Source organism: Lipotes vexillifer, unplaced genomic scaffold (assembly GCF_000442215.2).
Source record: "Lipotes vexillifer unplaced genomic scaffold, Lipotes_vexillifer_v1.1 scaffold645, whole genome shotgun sequence".
NCBI classification, from domain to species: domain Eukaryota; kingdom Metazoa; phylum Chordata; class Mammalia; order Artiodactyla; family Lipotidae; genus Lipotes; species Lipotes vexillifer.
The window spans coordinates 625,331-636,993 of NW_006777439.1; the positions used below are offsets into that span (position 1 = coordinate 625,331).

At 43.5% G+C, this 11,663-nt stretch overlaps 1 pseudogene across 1 annotated transcript; it reads left to right on the forward strand.

Moving 5' to 3' along the window:
* Positions 1 to 6,089: 6,089 nt before the first annotated feature.
* On the forward strand, positions 6,090 to 6,570 carry LOC103087884 (60S ribosomal protein L27a pseudogene; annotated as a pseudogene). The gene has a single exon (XR_014368612.1). The product of XR_014368612.1 is annotated as a 60S ribosomal protein L27a pseudogene (transcript).
* The last annotated feature ends 5,093 nt before the right edge of the window (positions 6,571 to 11,663 follow it).

Below are 11,663 nucleotides of genomic sequence, written 5' to 3' on the forward strand. Positions count from 1 at the left end.
CAGAAAAGGTGGGAACATAGGCACTTCAGAATTGATGTCCTAGGCTGAAAAGGTGGTTCATCCTTGACTTTTAGGCTGTCTGCTCCTATGCCAGTTTCCATGTGCACACTTGTACTTTGACATGCTCTTAACAGATACAATAATTCTTCTGAGAAAGAGGTCAGTAACATGGATAAACTTCCCAGTGACAAAATTTGTCCCTAAGTGTACCCATCTTTTAAAGGTTCATTACATATTTCATCATTCGAAGCTTTTCTTTTTCAATCATTTCTATAGTGATATGCATATGCTTGCTGTGTTTTATATGAAATGAAGACCATTGATTTCATATATCAGTATATTATTCCAGACTTGAAAAAAAAAGTCAGTAGCACTTACTGTGTATCATGGAAGGTAAGTCCAGGAGCTGGCTCCTATCAGCCCTCTAAGCCTCAATTTTTGCTTCAGTCAAATAGGGATAACAATAGCTCTTACCTCTTAGGATTGTTGTAAGGATTAAATGTGATAATCCCTCTAAAGATAAGCAGAGTAGCGGCACACAAGTGGAACAGAAATTTTTCCTTATCTTTAATTCCCCAAAGCCCAGTAGAGCTCCTGGCAACTTTTAAGGAATTGATTAAATATTGGTTGGGATAAGAACTCTCTTGAGTGTGTGTCTTTCAAGAATCCATATAAATTTTGCATTCGTACACAAAAAAGAAAATTAGGAAGATAAAATATATGTCCATTCCCATTATTTCATTATTGGAAGCCAAAAATAAATGGTATTCTGAATTGTCTACTGTTTTAAGTCACCCATAAAGTCAGTGATCAGTTGTCCAGAGTGCCCTGGCTCTCTCTCCTCAGACAGCATTTATCTCAGTAAGGTCAAAACCTGAATAGTATTTTATCAGTGGTAATTTTCTAGTTTCCGTGAGTGGGTTATGGTTATGTTAGATGTTAACATTTAGGAAAGCTGAGTGAAGGGTACATGGAAACATTTTTTACTATTTTCACAACTTAGTTGTCAGTTTCAAATAATTTCAAGTTGTAAAAGTTAAATTTTCATCTTAAAAAGATCAAAACCTAAAATTCTACAACACATACCTTCTTCCCTTGCGCGACGTTAAATTATACCTTAAAATTAAGATACTGAGGGAATTCCCTGGTGGTCCAGTGGTTAGGACTCTGCGCTTTCACTGCCAAGGGCTGGGGTTCCATCCCTGGTCGGGGAACTAAGATCCCACAAGCCACAAAGCTTGGCCAAAGAGAGGGGGAAAATACAAAATGAAGAATGAAGTTAGGGGACTTCCCTGGTGGCACAGTGGTTAAGAATCCTCCTGCCAATTCAGGGGACACGGGTTTGAGCCCTGGTCCGGGAAGATCCCACATGCCGCAGAGCAACTAAGCCCGTGTGCCACAACTACTGAGCCTGCGCTCTAGAGCCTGTGAGCCACAACTATTGTGCCTGCACTCCTAGAGCCCATGCTCCGCAACAAGAGAAGCCACGGCAGTGAGAAGCCCGTGCACCGCAATGAAGAGTAGCCCCCGCTTGCCACAACTAGAGAAAGCCCGTGTGCAACAATGAAGACCCAATGCAGCCAAAAATAAAAATAAATAAATTTATTAAAAAAGAATGAAGTTACCAGGCACCAGGCAAAGGTATCATGCTAAACCTCTGCAGTCATGGGCACTTTGAAATGAATGAAGAAAAAATGACTTCTTGAATGCTACTTGAAGGCAAAGTTAGGCTAGAAATATTATAATGATCTTGGGAAAGAAGGAAAAGGGAGGGAGAAAGAAGGACATTGAGACTGGCAATATTAAGACAAATTTACCAGAACCCAATATTATTAATGACGTATATGTGCTTACCGTTTCAGAGCTACCATTTTGGGACTCACCCTAACCTCTAAACTAGGCCTGTGGTGTTTTAGAACTTCCCCTCTTATAACAATTACTTGTTTATTGCAATTACTTTTTAAATGTCTGTCTCCTCACCCCTCCCCCAAGACAGTAGTCCCCTTTTGCGGGAGGGGCATGTGAAGGCAACTGGGTCACCACAGTACTCCCAACACCTGGCACATTTCTAATACTCATGACCACTGGATGAATGAATATACCAGGCATTAAGCTAGGTCCTTTTACATATAGTATCTCATTTAATTCTCAAGGCAAATTAACTGAATAGATATTTGTCGCCATTTTACAGATGAGGAAACCGTGACTTAAAGAACTTAGGCAACCTGCCCAAGATCACTCAACTTGTGAACATCAGAATCCAGATTATTTTGACAGCAATGCCCTGACTCTAACTACTATGCATACTGTCTCTTGACCCTACTTCTTGTGTTTGTTCCACCTCTGAGCTTCTGCTGGTGCGAATGACCTGAATTGACTAGCATCCAGATTCCTTCGTGCCAAATAGAAAAAGAAGAAAACTTATTGATCTTTGAACAGACTTATTGGGGTTCAAGTATATCTGGTTAAAGGCTCTATACTGACAAGTGATTTGGGTTCTCTCTTCTGACTTAATGCAGGGAGAACGTAGAATGTTATGTGGGACAAGACCACCAGGCTAGGTCAAGGGATGCTGCAGAGAATCAGGGTGTACTTAGTACCATACTTTATTCCAAAAAAACTTAAGACAGTAAGAATTGAATGTGATGAATTTAAACCTTAGTCCAAGATAGCAAATTTAAACATCTACTTTCCTTATTAAAAATATATTCTCATTCTAAATAATTCAGGTATTCCATAAGCATAGGTATGGAAGGCTAAAGACTCCTGCAGTCCCATTCTCCAGAGATAACCACTGTAATAGTAGGATATATATTCTTCTCCATATTTTTTCCTATATATCCTTAATTTTTTAAAAAAAAATCAACAAATATTTATGAAAAGCCAAATAAATGGGGCCATACTACACATTTTCTTCTGTAATTTGCCTTTCTTTTCCCACTAAATAATCTATTGCATTGTTTTTCTGTTTCTATATAACAAACTTGCATAAATTTAGCAGCTTAAAACAACATCCATTTATTATTTCATGGTTCTGTAGGTTAGAAGTCTGGACATGGCATGACTGGGTTCTCTGTTCAAGGCATCACAGGCTGAAATCAAGGTTTCAGCCAGGGCTCAGTACTTCTCTTCAGGGTTTGGGGAAAATCCACCTCCAAGCTCATTCAAATCATTATTAGCAGAATTAAGTTCCTTATGGTAATAGGACTAGGGTTCCCATTTACTTACTGGCTGTTACCAAGTGGCTGCTCTCAGCTCCTAGAGGCCACCTGCATTCTAGCTTCCTCCATCTTCAAAGCCAGCAATGGAGAATTCCCTCACATTGAATCCCTCTCACACTTTCAGTGTCTTTTATCCTTTTTAAAAGCTCAGCTGATTACATTAGGTCCATTGAGCACAATCTCCCTATCTTAGACTCAACTAATTTAGGGCCTTAAGTACATCTACAAAATCCCTTTACAGCAGCATCTATATTAGTGCTTGATTGAACAACTTGGAGAAAATATGTGTGTACCCGGGAGTAGAAATCTTGGGCCCATCCTAGAATCCTACCTACTGTAGATACATAGGTTTATCTTTCCATTTCCCTAAATATAAATCTACTTCATTCTTTTTAATAGCTATGTAGTCTTTCACTGTATGATGAATCATAATCCAACCAAATCCCCTATTAGCAGACATTTATGTTGCTTCCAGTTATTTGCCTTTTAGAAATACACAATAAAGATTCATGCGCTTAAATGCTGACACACCTGTGTCCTTCTGTAAATTAACATCCTAGAAGTGGAGGTGCAGGGTGGAAGGGTTTGTACCTTTTGATAGATCCTGCCAAATTGCTCTCCAAAACGTGATACCAATTTATACTTTGAATGACAACATTGAAGAATGGAAATAGCTAATTCTTATAAACAATTAAATTCCCTTCATGGACTGTTTCATCAGGAGGCCATAGTGTAATGGTTAAGTGCACGGACTCTGTCAGGTTTTTTGTCTTGACTCTTTGATTTCCTAATTGCATGAGCTAGAGCAGGTGGCTAAGCATTAGTTTCTGTATCTCTAAAAAGAGGATAAAAACGGCATCCCTTTGTATTAGTTATCAGTTGCCGTGTAACAAATTACCTCAAAACTTAATGACTTAAAACAACACACACTTATCTCATAATTTCTAGAGGTTAGAAATCTGGGTGCAGCTTAGCTGGGTGTTTTGGGTTAGGGTCTCTTGCAAGGATGCCGTCATCTCAAGGCTTGATTGGAGGAGGATTCACTTTCAAGTTCACTCACTGGCTGTTGGCTAAAGACATTAGTTCATTGCCACATGGGTATCTCCATAGGTCAGCCCACATCATGGCAACTGTTTTCCCTCAGAGTAAGTGAGCAACGGGCAGCACCCAAGATGGAAACCACAGTCTTTTTGTAATCTTGAAAGGGACATCTCATTGCTCTGCCATATTCTAGCCATTAGAAGCAAGTCACTAAATCCAGCCTACACTTGGGGTGAAGGTGTAGTACAAGGGTGTGAATATTAGCAGTCAGGGGTCATTGGAGTCATTAGAGGCTGCCTACCACTCTCATGAAAGTGTTGTGAGGTTCAAATGAGTTCATGCATGTAAAAGAATACACATGACGTCTGATTCTTAGCAAGCACTCAAGAAAAGTTCATTATTATTGTTGCTATTATAATCATCCTTGTTCATTACTCACACCCATTTTCCTATTTGACCCAGCATCACATCAAGAACAAAAGAATGGCATTTACACCACAGCTGCTGTTTGGACAGTACAGCAGGCAGTTTCCATCAGGAAACAGAAATCTTCTCAAATGAGGTAATATAGGAAAGCTTAATCAAGGAATTGTTTACAAAGGTGTTTAGGAAAAGGAACAAGGGACACTGCCATTACTGCCCCCAGGCCTGAAGGGGACAGAATGTGAGAGGGTAGCTTCAGCTCTGGGAGGGGGCTGCTGGCAGGAGTTGTGACCTTCAGATGAAGAATGGTGTCAAGCCACGGTGACCCTGGGGTGGGACTGGAGCCATAAATACCCTGACTTCTCTCCTGCCAGTGTCACCACCATGTGAACCCAGTCAGGAGCCAGAGGACGAGGAAACTGGCCATGCTGTCTGCACAGGTCAGCCCCCCAGGACTGGAGGGAGGAATGGAAAATGGCCAGCACAGGCAGGCACAGCTGTTCAATGACCGATGTTTCCAGGGGACCTGACATCATGTCCCTTCACATAAAAGAGGAACTGAAAGGCAGTTAACCCTCAGTGTCCAGCATAGGGGGCAGGAAAGGGTGGTGGCAACTGCTGGTTTCTGGTGCCCCTACAGGAGCAGTGAGGAAGGTACAAGGATTGAAACTCATAACTGGCAGGCAGGTCCTGTAAGTAAGTGAGTAAGGTCCTGAGTAAGTGTCTCAGGAAGATCATGTGAGCTGTAGGTTTTATTTATGTGGGGAATGGACTTAATGGCATGAAAGGCATTTGTTCTGATGACTCTGATGAATGATTAAGCCTTGCTTCATTGGTCAGGTGCCAGGGCAGGTACCTGCAAAGACCTTAGGGGCTTCCAAAGGCACAAGGTTTTCCAAATGTCCTCCTCCTGTAACAAGGATCCAGGTGCCTAACTTCAGTGAGATGAGGCGGCACAGCTGGAGGACCAGCGAGAAGTGGACCCTTAATACCATAACCAGGAAGTGGGGTGACCCCCAGGACTCAGAGTGGGCCTTTTTCTTCCCAGCCTCAGCATTCACAGGGAGACCCTGTGGAAGTGTAGCCATGCTGGGATGGTTATTCCATGCTATACACCTGCAGAAGTGGAGGATGATGGAAGGGGGCAGGGAAGGCTGAATTTGTTTACTTTATTTATTGTGGCAAATTGATATTCACTTAAAAAAAAAACACTTTATGAAGATGCTGTTAAAAGATGATTGAAGACAAAGAGGGAAGAGATATGGGAACATATATATATGTATAACTGACTCACTCTGTTATAAAGCAGAAACTAACACACCATTGTAAAGCAATTATACCCCAATAAAGATGTTAAAAAAAAAAAAAAAAAGATGATTGAGCTTTTTCGTCTCGGTCGCTGACATGCCATCCAGACTAAGGAAGACCCGGAAACTTAGGGGCCACGTGAGCCACGGCCACGGCTGCATCGGCAAACACCGGAAGCACCCGGGAGGCCGCGGTAATGCTGGTGTCATGCATCACCACAGGATCAACTTCGACAAATATCACCCAGGATACTTTGGGAAAGTTGGTATGAGGCATTACCACTTAAAGAGGAACCAGAGCTTCTGCCCAACTGTCAACCTTGATAAATTGTGGACCTTGGTCAGTGAGCAGACACGGGTAAATGCTGCCAAGAACAAGACTGGAGCTGCTCCTATCATTGATGTGGTGCGATCGGGTTACTACAAAGTTCTGGGGAAGGGAAAGCTCCCAAAGCAGGCTGTCATCGTGAAGGCCAAATTCTTCAGCAGAAGAGCTGAGGAGATTAAGGGTGTTGGTGGGGCTTGTGTCCTGGTAGCCTGAAGCCAAGTGGTGGGAGATTCATTAAATGATAACAAGTGCTTTTCAAAAAAAAAAAAAAAAAGATGATTGATCTGGAAAACAGCCCTTTAAAAGGTGAGGCGGGTACTTGCTAAAATATCCCAAGGGTATTTTGAAGAATGGTAATGTGTCACGGACCCAGGCAAGTGATGAACTCAACCTTCTGCAGTAGGTTTTAAAAATTACAAAAGTTAAATATATGTAAAAATATAAAAACATATCAAAATAGTGATAATAAAATTAAACAGTAGAATCTATGAGATGGGGTTGACTGAAAATCTGTAATGTGAGAAGACATTATCAGATAATGTGAAAGTACTTAAAGCTGTTACTAAACCTAAAACTTTTTAAAACTTCAAGTGTGTGTATTCCTTTTCTTTTCAAAAAAGGCAAGTGTTCTAAATTTGCTCTTCTTTTCTGTGATGATAAATGGTCGTTAGCAGTGTGCTACCTATTTAATAGTTTAGAAAAAAATAAGTTCTCTTAATCTATCCCTTTAATGTAAAGTGACATTTTAATGATGTGAGAGAAACAGCCTTTGAAAAGAAATTTGTACTCTAGAAAGTATTTTTGAAAAGAGGTATTTGGAAGTATTTCCATCATCCTATGGTTTTGTTTTTTTAAAAAAAATCGAGTTTATTATCTATAAAAACCCTTACATCTATTTACTTTGAAAACTTGGAGAAGAATTTTAGATCTGCTTAAAAATCTTCCTATCAACGTATTTTAGAAGAGAAGCAGACAGCTGAGCCCTTTGTTAAACTTGTAAAATGCATTAGATTCTAATAACCTTTCAAGAATAAATGATTGACTGCAGGGAACAGAGAAATTTACCAGCTGAATTTCAATAGAGACCTTTACATAACAGGTGAGTGGGACTGAAACAATTACTGTGATTTCCTAAGTGCACCCAGTGCTCCTCTTCCTCGTGGGGAGCAGGTACTCGTTGGGAGGCCTCTTCTGCTATGCCAGCCTCATGGTTCAAAAGCAAGTAGTGTACTTGGAATTGGACTTCCCAATCCAATTTTATCACAAAGGGTTAAACCAAGGTTGTAAAAAATGTTGGAGCACTAAAAAGATCTATGGTACTTCCCTGGTGGCTCAGTGGTTGAGAGTCCGCCTGCCGATGCAGGGGACACGGGTTCGTGCCCGGGTCCGGGAGGATCCCACGTGCCGCGGAGTGGCTGGGCCCGTGAGCCATGGCCGCTGAGCCTGCGCGTCCGGAGCCTGTGCTCCGCAACGGGAGAGGCCACAATGGTGAGAGGCCCGCGTACCGCTAAAAAAAAACCAAAAAAAACCCATCTATGGTTGCCAGGGGCTGGGGGCAGGGAAGAGGGGTGAATAGGTGGAGCACAGGAAATTTTTAGGGCAATGAAATTACTCTGTATGATACTGTCATGGTGGATCATGTCGTTATGCGTTCATCAAAGCCCATAAAATGTACAACACAAAGAGTGAACTCTAATGCCAACTACAGACTTTAGTTAATAATAATATATATCAATACTGGCTCATTGTTTTATAACAAATGTACCACACCAATATGAGCTGTTATTAATCTGGGAAAGTGGGGAGAGGAGGGTTTTGAGTGGGTATATGGGAACTCTTTGTATTTTCTGCTCAATTTTTCTGTAAATCTAAAACTACCTCTCAAAATAAAGTCTATTAATTTTTTAAAAAATGAAACATATTCAATTATAGTCCTCCTAGAAAGAATATTTTTGTTTTATTTGTAAAGTGAGAGCAAAAATTTTGTACCATTAATAAAACACTTAAAAATACTGTTTACCTCTAACTCACTTTAATTTATATTTTTGTGTATGTTTAATAATGTACACAATGGAGTATCACAGTAACACCTGATTATAATCTGTAAGTCATCATCTGTCTATGGCGGGGAGTTGCACCCTCAAACATTTGTGCTGATACTATGCACATTCAAAATGTTTGTTGCTCTCTGGACTAATGCTTTTCCGTGGAGAAAGTCAGCTTCGCATGGCTCGGTGAGTGTCTGGCGGTGGCTTGGTAAGCACTCTTGGAAGGTGGTGCTGGAGGATGAATTACTGAGGCTGCCTTCCTGGGGCCGGGGTGGTACCAGCCAGGCAGCCTGCAGGGAGGGTGTCCCACAGAGCAGCAGTCAGGATTAGGGGCTGAGGGACTTGGTTTATGTGGAAAACATAAAAGAACCAGAATATTCATGACCTGGCCAAGGGACAGGCAGGCCAGGGAGGCTGGTGTGGAGCGCTGGAAGAGCCAGGTCCTCTGGCAGGAGGGGAAGATAAGACTGGCTTATGTGGGCTATTCATCAATGAGGTAAGTCATGGTGGTCATGGGAAGACGCAGCAAGACTTTCAAATGGATAGATTCCATCAGCAAGTCCAGTTCTCGCAGCACGATGGGGCCTGTCAAACCCATAGTCATAACTTGGTATCAAGGGTCACTGTAGTGATAAGCCCCTGCAGGCTGGACTTGAGAGATTGGACTCGGAGGGCTGATGTGGCCAGTGTGGCCGGTGGAGCCAGTGAGGGCTGAGGGGTCAGTGGGGCAGGCTGGGCTCGCTAGCTCGGCCTTCCCTTCAGCTGGGAAGAAGGAAGCAGCCCCCACTTCCTTACTCATCACACAATTGAATTAGGAAATGAAACGGCCACTTCCTGGCCTGTAGAGAGAAAGAGCTCCTTGGCCATCTGCCAACTAGAGGAAACCCCAAATTCAGCCTCTCCCCAATCCCTGAGGCCCCGAGTTCCTCTGTGATGGTGCCCCGTCAGGTACAGCAGTGGTTGCACATGTCTTCTGACAGCAGAACTCTTTCTTTATGCACAATACCAAACATATAAAGCCAGCCAAGGCCGAGCTGCCCTGGTGGAAGGGCAGGGGAGCTGCAGGGTGGGAGCTCAGATGTCTGTCCATGCTTGGCTTCCAAAATGAACCCGGATGCGCAATTTGAGAACCAGTGCCTAGAGAAGCAAGTCCAAGCCCCTTGACATTCCTTCTATTTTACTTTCCAGTCTCGTCCTCGGGCACTCCTTGCTTTACGTTTTATGCCTCAAAGTATAGCATTGCTCCCACCCATCTGAGCTGTTTCATGCCTCTGTGCTCTGGCTCATGCAGTTCCTTCTGCTTGGAATGCCTTTCCACTGGCTGCCTCTGGCCCAGTCTTCAGAATTCACCTGTGATAGCATCTCCTTTGATAAGGTCTCTGGGCTCCCATAGTGCCCTTGAGATGTCTACATCTGAGAAGTTACCTCTTTCTACTGAAATTCTTTCTGTATCTGTTACCCTTACTAAACTGTAAACTTCCCAAGTGCAGGAATCGTTTTAATCTCTAAGTCCTCCATTCCCATTCCCAGCATTTGGAATAATTGATACAATTTTTTTTTTAATTTATTTTTTGGCTGCGTTGGGTCTTCGTTGCTGTGAGCAGGCTTTCTCTAGTTGTGGAGAGCGGGGGCTACTCTTCGTTGTGGTGCGCGTGCTGCTCGTTGCGGTGGCTTCTCTTGTTGCAGAGCACGGGCTCTAGGCACGCAGGTTTCAGTAGCTGCAGTGCGTGGGCCCAGTAGTTGTGGCTCGCAGGCTCTAGAGTGCAGGCTCAGTAGTTGTGGCGCGTGGGCTTAGTTGCTCCGCGGCATGTGGGATCTTCCCGGACCAGGGATCGAACCCGTGTCCCCTGCATTGGCAGGCGGATTCATAAGTCCTGATACAATTGTTTAAACATTATCAATCATCAGTTTAGAATGCAGTTTAGAAAGGAGTCACCAGTCTCCTTTCTGGAAAGCAAGTTGGAGAAGAGAGTGTGTAATAAAGAAGGGAGGGAGCGGCACGGTACCTGAAAGCAGAGGGGAGAGGAGCTGAGAACTGAGGGGCTGGAGGGCAAACAACCACGTCCTGTGGATTTTTGCGTAAAGTCACTGAAAGTTTACATCAGGTTTTGGGCCTGACATACCTGGCACCACTGCTGCCAATTAAACCTGGTAATAAGTAATTCTGGGAAAATGCACCGTTGTCTGCAATAGAAGGGCCTTTCCAGGAGTTCTGGAGGCTTTTGGTTAGTTCCCCAAGATGCTGCAGGCCTCCCGGGATTCTAACCAGCATAATGGATTTTTTAAGAAAATGGAGACAGCTGAGCAAGGAAAGTTCATTCAAGTCCCGGGGGGATGATAATGGTTTGGTTTAGGACTCCTTCAGATCTGTCTGAAGGGAGAAATCTCTTACTGGAATTGTTTGTTCATGGTTAGGGAGGGGGAAAGGGAAAAGGCATTGGATTTTGTATTATGAGAACCAGATGGATCCCAGGCCCTGCTTTAAAATACTGAACAATCTCTCCATATATAGAACAAGCTAGCAATGCTCTGCTTTCCCTGCTTCCCAGGTGCGCTGCAAGAACAAATGGGACCAGCACTGCTGCTCACTGGCTTTGCGACCTTGGGCAAGTTCTTTAAACTGTGCACCTCAGTTTCCTCGTGTGTCAAACGGGACACTGCTTCCTTTAATCAATGAGATAATCCACAGAAAGCTCGTAATACAGGGTCTGCTATAGAGTAAGCACTCAATAAAAATCAGCTAAAGTTATTGGTCACACCCTGAGCCATTTGGACGAGTTTAATTGATGATAAAAAGGCAGCTGAACTACCAAAAGGCAAGATAGCATAAAACTGACCCATGAGTCAGCAGCAGCGGCATCAGGGGGGAGCTTGTTAGCAATGCAGAGTTTGGGGCCCAACACCAGCCCTAGTGAGTTTAACAAGGTCCCCAGGTGATTCATATTCAAGCTAAAGTTCAGGAAGCAAGAACGTAGAAGCACTGACATATCTACCACTCAACTCTCTAGGTCACTTTGGGCAGGTTCCTTAATCTCCCCGTGCTGCTTTTGTCATCTATAAAACCCTGGCTCACAGGGCGGAGGTGGTGGTTAAACGACGTAATCTGCCATGTATCTAGGTTGGCGTCTGCACGGGGTAAGCGCCCTTCAGGATTTGCTGCTCTGCTCTCCAGCCCCACCCCAACCCCGCCCCTGCCCAGGAGCCTTTGCTGCTCTGTTTTCCAGCCCTCCCCCCAACCCCAAGAGCCTTGCACCTGGGGCCATGGTTCAGCTGGAACCAGACGGCCAGGTTCCCG